Source organism: Buteo buteo, chromosome 18 (assembly GCF_964188355.1).
Source record: "Buteo buteo chromosome 18, bButBut1.hap1.1, whole genome shotgun sequence".
In the NCBI taxonomy this organism is placed as follows: domain Eukaryota; kingdom Metazoa; phylum Chordata; class Aves; order Accipitriformes; family Accipitridae; genus Buteo; species Buteo buteo.
This window is the reverse complement of record NC_134188.1, coordinates 3,838,438-3,847,672: the sequence shown is the minus strand read 5'-3', so window position 1 is coordinate 3,847,672 and position 9,235 is coordinate 3,838,438.

Below are 9,235 nucleotides of genomic sequence, written 5' to 3'. Positions count from 1 at the left end.
ACTCAGAAAACTCCATAGCGTGAATGTTGACAGGTAGGATTTTAACTACAGGTAAAACATGTTTTCTTCTGAAATGATACAGTTCTCTGGGAAAATAATCATGAGGGATTGCCTGCAAGTCTGCTAGCATCTTGAAAGTGTTTGAGGGAATTAAGTTGATGTGTAGCTGATACAAATTCAGGGAAAAAATTCACCAGTTGAAAATCAACATTTTTGATGGTTTCTCTTCAAAACCTCTAACCAGTTCTAGTCACATCAGAAGAACATGACAAACAATGTTATATGAGAAAACAGAGTTAAATGAGAAAAAAAAAAGAGACAAAAATCAACTGGCTCTGGTAACCTAGAAACCCTGCACAAGACAATGTCCTGTCCACACCGGTATTCCTGCCATGGTTATAGGCTCTACAGAGCTGCCTGCATCACGGATGCTTTTCTTGTTTGGGATTCCCTACAGCTTGGCAGTAGAGAATGAAAGAAACATCTGTTTTCTATTTTTAAAAGATAGAAACAGGAATAGAAAAAATTTCTCCCTGTGATGGTCCAGCCACTTTCCCAATGCCGGTTTTAATTAGTCAACAAACAGAATATCATTAGAAACATGTAGCTGTTCCTCACAGCCTAATAAGAAACAGCAGTGGCCCCAATCCCGCAACATTCAAACGTCACTAGATGGATGCCAAAATGTTAGGGGTCTGGCTTAAAGTTGTACATTCCCATTTTCTTTTTTTTTAAATCACATCTTGGAGGTTCGTTTCCTCAAAAGGAATCTAATATTTGCTTCAGGGATTCAATATGAAATGCCTAACATTCACAGCAGACATCTTCCCTTCCATTTTACCAAGGGTCTTCTTCCATATCTCCTCTTACCCTCCTGAGCACTCTTTTCCACTTTAACCTTGAGGGGCACATCATAGTTCATTGCCTGCAAGCAGTTCATTGCCTGGCGCTCATCAACCAACTCCTACCTGAGTAACACACTGCCTTTACGCCAGCCTCCTTCCCGGACCTTGCTTTTGCTCATCCTCTTTTGCAGATGAGGTCGGCTCTGCCACGGTCTCTCTGTGCCTGGCAACACTGGCAAAACCACTGTCTTTGTTGGCACTCTAAGTGACGGATGATCTTTTTTTCTGGATTCCTGTTCTTCACCTCCAACTAGCTTATTTTTTACATCCGCCTTCTCCAATTCAGGACGTTGCATCACTTCAACCATCTTACTCTGTCCTATGTGCTCGCAGTAGACAGGACTGAGGTCCTAGCTGCTGAGCCTCCCAGCAGCCCTCTCTGCAATCTAGATGGTCATTCAAGAGGGAAAAGGCCTCCTCGGCACTTCCTTTATGGGCTGACTTCAGCTCACACCTTTCCCCATATCCTGAATTTAGTTTAAGAACTAGACTTCAAAAGTCATATCTCTGTGTTCCTGGACATAGGCCTATGTTGCTGTTTTGCATCCCCCTCTGAACACCAGCTCTTAGGATGCAAAGGTAGAGGTCTTTTCAGTCCTCAAGAGCTTTTTTTCCGTGTTCCCTGCCTACATGTGGCTTTGGAAAGGGAAAAGGGGATTACATGGAATCAAGAGAAATGTTGGTAATTATGAGAATCTGGCCACACAAAAAAAACACCTAAAAGGTCCGAGGTCTCTATAGAAGTCTGCTGTACACAGACCACTTATTTCGCCTGTGCAGAGACCAGCATTTAGCCTGAATGTATTATCTACCTAGCACTAGCAGTGCTTAAAAATGCAACTAAGTACATGGCTCAAATCAGTTATACTCAGGATCTTCTGCACTGAGCTGTAAGCCTGACTCCTACGTCATGACAGCAAAATCAGCCATGACCTTCTGGTAATAGGTAGTCGCCATTTTTATCACTGATGTGATGAAAGGTAAGCAGAGGCATAAAAGTCTCCTAGTGATTTCATCAGTCTCACCTGTACCACAAGCAAGACATTATCTGTTACTGCTGCAGAGGCCTCAAGAAGACCCCCACGTCTGATCTGCAGCACACCATTCCCAAAGAAGAGCGAGAAGCAAGTGGCTCTGCTCCTTTGCAGCTAGTCACCCGCAGCAGATTGCATCTCAGTCCTCTGAGCAGACAACTTGCTGTGTACACGCTAGGAATGGGATGCCAAGAAACAACAAGGACATTTACCAATGTTATTTCACTTTTTCACGTGATCCTCACATAATTCTGCTTAACTGCTATTCTCAGTTGTACTTTTTGTTTCCATGTGCTGAATCTAAGTGCCACCCATCCCTCCTCTTGGGCTAGGAACTCTTCAAGTGCCTGGGTGGACAGTATATAGAAAACAGAAACAGAGACAAACAATTCCAAGCAAGATATACGTGTCATTTTACTGTGGTGGCCAAGAGCCTTTAGACCTTTCCACCAACTTCGACTTCAATCACCTTCCACACTGCAATGTTGGCAAATTCGCATGTTTGCATCTGCTGTTTCAGAAAGTGCAGAAAATCTACAGTGCTACACAGCACTAAGAAATAATAGGTCTAAGTATGCCACGTCCCTCTCCCACCTTCATTTGCCTCCCATATTCAATATGAAGAGCAACAGTGGCTGGGATGGTAAATGTATCCCAGATATTACTGATTACTGAAGTCAAATATTTTCTGGTATGAGTATTCCTCCTTGTTTTAATTTTTCATTGCCTTGCATAGATGTGAACAGCAGTTTGGCCAATTCATGACAGGGCTTTTTTGTATCTTATGGAGTGGACCACCCATACACATTGCATTTTGTAGTCCCTATTTCCAGAGATTTTTGCATTCCTCCTGTTAGCCCATGTATTCTGAAGTATTCTAGACTAAAGTTATCAATAATTTCTGGTGAGATTTTATACAAGTGCAGTGTGGTGGTTTTGCGTTTGTTTTCCCTGTTTAAATCAAAATATACCATAGAAGAACACCGTGACACTAGTCACACATAATAGTTAAATGCACTGAAAACTTACACCAAATGATATATTAATGTTAGAGCAATGCGCCTGTCCTGCATAATTTTAAATGCAGATAGTGGTGTAGCTAAAGATCTTCTACATGTCTGTGGTATCCTCTTTTTGGGGAAAAAAGTTTTCATTACATGAGAGACACATATAAGGCTGCCAGAACATGGGGCAGAAAAATATTAACTTTCCAGAATAATAACCAGGGCAAAGGAGTAATGATCTTTCTTTGAGAAACTGCCTTTTCAGAAGTCACTCTTGGAGACAACTAAGCAACTGAGTTCAGCGGGCCAACTCTACGCAGTGTTTGAATAAATATTTAAGTATTTGGATGTTCGTACTTAGATGGCATTGTAACTAAAAAATCAAGCTGACATCTTTATAACCCCAGTTGCAATATAATAACAGCAAACTGTTGAGATTTTCATCTCCCTTACAAAGGTAACTTACTATTTCTAGAAAAGAAACCTCTCCTATAACCCAAAATTACCTTGTTAGAAATCACTCATGAACCTAGTGAAATTAAAATCCCTTGCACTCTTTCTCAGATGAAAGCTGTAGTAATCCAGAAGCCAGACAAAACTGTCACTATGGTTTAAATGATTGCCAGCAACCTGATGGGTGACAATAGATTTCTCCTTTAGAGCTGGGCAGGCTGTGAGCACGCTCAAGGCCACGTGTAGCCCAGCTGGAGATTTCTTTAGGAGAACAGCTACTAAGGTGTCCAAAGCATAAGTACTGCTCGATGGCCATAAACATACCATTGCTCTTCTCTTAATCGTACTGACTTCCGACTGTCAGCAATGCTATTTCTGCTCCATTTTGCTCCTCTGTTAGAAATCCAAAGTAAGACTGCTTCATTCTTAATTCTTTATAAACCTGATTGCTTTGGGGGACACAGTAAGGAATTTTCATTTACGTTATTTTGAAAAACAAATTTTTAGGGGGGAAAAAAACCCCCCCAAACAAAACATTTACAGCACATGAGGAAATTTGATTTCATAAAATGACAGAATTGTCCAACCAGGTTACTCTAAATTTTGATGAAATGAAATTCATTGAATGTATGACTAAAGGATAAACTGACGCTTTTTGAAAAAGTACTTGACATAATAAAACATTGTTGTAAACAGCAAGCTTCACACCATTATCATAACATATTTTCTACATATTAGGTGAAAATATGAGCATTTAACTTAGCAACTGAGTTTTCATAAATATTTCTCTATTGCAACAAAATTTGTGGTAATTTGGCCAAGAAAATCCTTCAGTATCAGCAGATTTAAATTAGAATTATACCTTTGATAGATCACTTTGAATCTCAGAAATGATTGGCTGAAAGATTGCATCTATGAGAAAAGTTCTGTCCCATAGAAACACTGTATGTAACAACATACAAGTAGAAGCTACAGAATGTAATTTATACAAATTTTCTAAAATGTAGTTCCTGCATAATATTTTTTTAAATAATGAATAGTTTTCTTATGCTTAGTAATTCCTGAAGCATTACAGAAAAGTGAATAAATGGTTTTCACTGTAATTAGCTTATGAATGGTAATTTCTCAGCTTGTGAAAAGTTCTTTAATGAAAGAGCATTTTTTTTCTAATAATGCATAAAGAGCAGCTTATAGTGTAATCAAAATAAGAAACTGAAACAGAAAATATATTACTGCAAAGAAAAGACATTTTTTAAATTGCCAGCCTGTTAGAGACAGAAAATAAGTATTAGATAATATATTATTTATTCTGTAGACAACCTGTTACAAAAGAGTGGAATTTGCTGGATTTTAATGTATAGAATTTTCTAAATACTCTATTTAAAAATAACTATTTTTAAATCACTGCATTTTTGTTATGGCTGAAGGAAATGTTACTCAGGTAAATTTTTTATTTTAACATAAACTTTATTTTATTATATTTCCAACATTCGGTTTAAGACAATGTGGTTGATAAAAACCATACAATGACTCACCTTTTCATTAGACAGATCAATATATTGCTTTCATTTTCACAAATTTGATTAGCAGAAACAAACGTTGGAAATAGTTTATTACCAAAGCAACCTTTACCATGCTTCCCATTTCCATGAAATATATCTTTATTTATTTTGAACTGTTAGAAAAAATATAAATATTCCCCTTACCATTCTTTCAAGTTGCTTTTTTCATATACTCCCCATCAATAGTAGACAATAAGGCTTGAACCAATTTTGCCATAAATTATCTTGGTTTAACAGCAAACTCTTTGTTGCCTTGACCCAAACCAGACTAGTTGAGACTACTCCAGAGAGGGACTGAACCCAAGATGACTGGGTGCTCCAAGGCAGCGCAGCCTCCGTCCTAAACCGGTTCCTGCTCAAAAGCCTTGGATAACCACAGGTACGAGCAAACATCGTGGGGAAGGAGACACGTATCAGAGAGATTTTTCCTGTGTAGATAAGTCCTCACAGCCTTCACTTAATTGCGTTCCAAGCAGTACAGAAATATGAAGAGAATGACTGATCAGCTCCCATCTTGCCCTCTCCTCTTAAATGTGTCTACAAATAAATGCACGTGTTCGGTATTGCAGCTTTGGGAATGTCATAGGACACAGTTATGTCTGGGAAACCCACATCTGCGGCACATTTCTGGGGAAAACATCTGTAGTGTAAAATGGGTATTGATTACAGGCTGTTTAGGCTTCACTAGGTATGTACTCTACAATTCTGAGACCAGATATGTGAGTCCACCCCAAAAGAGTAGGAAACGTCACTTGATTGTAAATACTGTTGATACCTGAATGGCTGGTTAACCTTCAGAAAGTGCCCTTGGGATTTAGTGTGACTAAACGGATACTTGTATAAAAAGATGGAATTTCAGTGCCCTCTAATGGCTGGCGAGAAAGAGCTCCCTTTTTTTTTTTTGCAATTCTTCCCCAGAAAAGCTCTATCCAACAGGCCACTGTGACACAAAGTCTTCCAGCCAGAAAGAAACGTCACATAATTATCCTCCCATGCCAAGATCTGTGGAAAGTAATTATACAGCATCCTGGGCGTGTTGGAGAAACGAAACTGGCATGCTACGGAGTGGAAGGAAGGTTATTCAAAGCAGAGCTGTAACTTTGTCATTGGTGCTAGCTAGCCAAACTGCACCTAAAACTTTAGTGACTGAAATTTCAACACTTGAATAAGTCTTATCAGTCTAAATTGATAAGCCCAGGAGGATCTTCTGATGTAGCTGAGAGAACAAGTATCTTTAACAGCAGTTCCAGACTTCTTATATCACAACCTAGAGATTCTATGCATGACAAATTTAAGGATAAAATATTTAAATCCAGACTTTTAAGCCTGTTCTTTTTATGATGAACTGCCATTCACAGCAGCTATAGCAGCTCTTCAGTGAGTAACTGCTTCTCAGTGTCAGGAAGGGATTTACAGTCCAGACCTTAATAATACCAATGCAGGCTAGTGATCAGTTGAGTTGTTCAGTTCTGACAATAAAAAAAACCCAGCTATTATAAATGTGACAATCAATCATATTTAAGTGTCATACAACTACTGAGCATAAATTATAGTGTGACTTGCTTTTCAGCCAGGGAAAAGAATGACCTGGTAAAGGATCCATTCATTTCAAAAAGAGAGTTCAGGGATGTTGTTTTCCTATGGAGTGCTGTAGATGAAGAGTCTGTCACCGTAGTAAATGCAGGAACACTAAAGCAAGCACATTTTAGATTAATGTGGAAAAACTGATGACTAGTGCCATTTTTTTTACATTTTACAAATTTCACAAACAGATGGTATCTAATTTGCATTGTTGTTTTAATCCTGCTCACCCTTCAGGCCATTACATGGATGTTTCATGTGGACAATCTACAGCATTTTCAAAATTTTATGACAACAGTTCTTGGAGTTCATCAAACACCTCTTCAACCTGCAGTTGGAACCTATTGGACTGGGGGTTTTTTTCCAGGGAAAATTTGATATAAACCCAAGCCTTTCTTTTCCCAGCTAAAAAACCAAAACAACAAACAACACACTGGTGGAAAAGAATGGTTATGAAAACTTAGATCTGTGCACAAGTAAATAATTTTGTATATGTTTTAGTGTGTGCCTTCATTGAAACAGGATCCAGAAATTTAAAGATTTCTCTTTCCATTTTCCAAGAATGTTTACTAATTCTAAGTGCTTATGATTCATTTGACTGACTGGGTTGTTTTCTTTCTTTTCATCTCTTCCTTCTTAAGCGATATGTGAACTTAACAAGGGCTCCCACTGAGCCCTCAGTCAATAATATTTCAGTGATTTTGAAGTAAAGCAAACTGGCCTGTGTGCTCTCACAGTGACCTGGTGTCCTGGTTTCTGCTGGGGTAGAGTTAATGTTCTTTCTAGTAGCTGATATGTGTTATGGTTTGGATTTAGTACGAGAAGAATGTTGATAACACACTGATGTTTTCAGTTGTTGCTAAGTAGTGTTTAGACTAAGTCAAGGATTTTTCAGCTTCTCCTGCCCAACCACCAAGAAGGCTGGAGGGGCACAAGAAGTTGGGAGGGGACACAGCCAGGACAGCTGACCCAAACTGGCCAAAGGGACATTCCATACCATGTGACATCATGCCCAGTATGTAAACCGGGGGGAGCTGGCCTGAGGGGTGGATCGCTGCTTGGGAACTAACTGGGCATTGGTCAGCAAGGGGTGAGCCATTGCATTGTGCATCACTTGTTTTGTATATTCCAATCCTTTTATTATTATTATTATTGTAATTTTATTATTGTTGTTATTATCGTCATTAGTTTCTTCCTTTCTGTTCTATTTAACTGTTCTTACCTCAACCCACGAGTTTTACTTTTTTTTTCCTGATTGTCTCTCCATCCCACTGGGGGGGGGGCGGTGAGCAAGCTACTGCGTGGTGCTTAGCTGCTGCCTGGGGTTAAACCATGACACCTGGGAGCAGTAATAATAGGAGCAAAAAAATATATTCAGCTATGATCTGAAAAGTGCTTTAATTATGTGTGTTACAACAGCTCCAAGCAGTATTGATTCACTAAACCAGTTTTAACCAGTGCTGAAATCTCTGGGTCTGTCTCATTGCAAAGGACAGCTTTTGCACAACTTGGACATTTGCAGAGAATGTTCCAGTTTTTCTGCTTTAAACAAAGCTGTTCTTACAACCGCAGTCACTGAAAGAGGCAACATTCCTTGTTTGCACTACCAAGTTTGCAATCAATTTACAGACTTGTTTCATTAAAGCACATTGAATAACAGTGACATGTTCGAGAACTGTGCACATGTTGCGTGAGCCTAGCTGATCCTTAGTAACACATGATATGGTTTGGTCAACTTTTCCCACTCAGAAATTTATGTTGAGAAATAGGGGAAATGTAATAGTAAGTAGGGAAGGAGCAACTCCATCACAGGCAGAAATTGGAAGATTGAATTTTATCACATGGTGAATAAAGAATTGCTTTTATGGCATTATTGCTTTGAAACAGAAGCTTCCACTTTTATCTGTATCTATTCATCAGCCGAAGTGCTGTCCATGGGGTAGAAAATCATGAGCTCCTCCTAATACTGCAGACGTTGATGAGAATGGATGTGGATACCCAGCAGATGACACCCCTGTTTGTGTGTCAGCATTACTGGAAAGTGTGTCAGGAACGACTGCAGCTATCAGAGCAGTAAATGCACTACACTTGGTGAAAGAGCAAATTAAGACAAGTTAACATGAATTTAGAGACTCAAAGAGAAAACTAAAAGAACAAGCCCTTTCTGTTTGGATCATAGCTGGTGTCTTGTCTGCAAGGGCAATTAACTGAATGCTGAGAGCGAAGAGAGATTCAGGATTCATTTTCAGCTCTGCTACCACACATGCATTCTGTTGTAGCTTTGCTTCTCTTGAGAGGTCATGGACACACTCAGTTCTTAAAAGGGACTGTAAGGCCATACTGCACATATACATGTACTTTGAAAAAATGCTTTTTCTGTCCCTGAATGAATAAAGCAAGCTTTTTCCAGTCCAACCTTTGTGCAATATCTGATGTATGAAAAAATGAGTTAGAACTAAAAATACTGGCACTATCAAAAAGACTTTGATGAAAACAGCAAACTATCAGAGTCCAATTGTAACAATATTGAAAATACTGATATACAAAGATCTATAGCTTAACCAGTCTAAACTACCTGCTTTTATCCACATAGTGGATCCCTACAAAAGCCTTCAGAAAAGCTGGTCTAAACCTTTTCATCCATCTTTTAAGTTTTGTAGCAAGAGAATGTTAGGGGTATCTCACTTAAAAGGCAA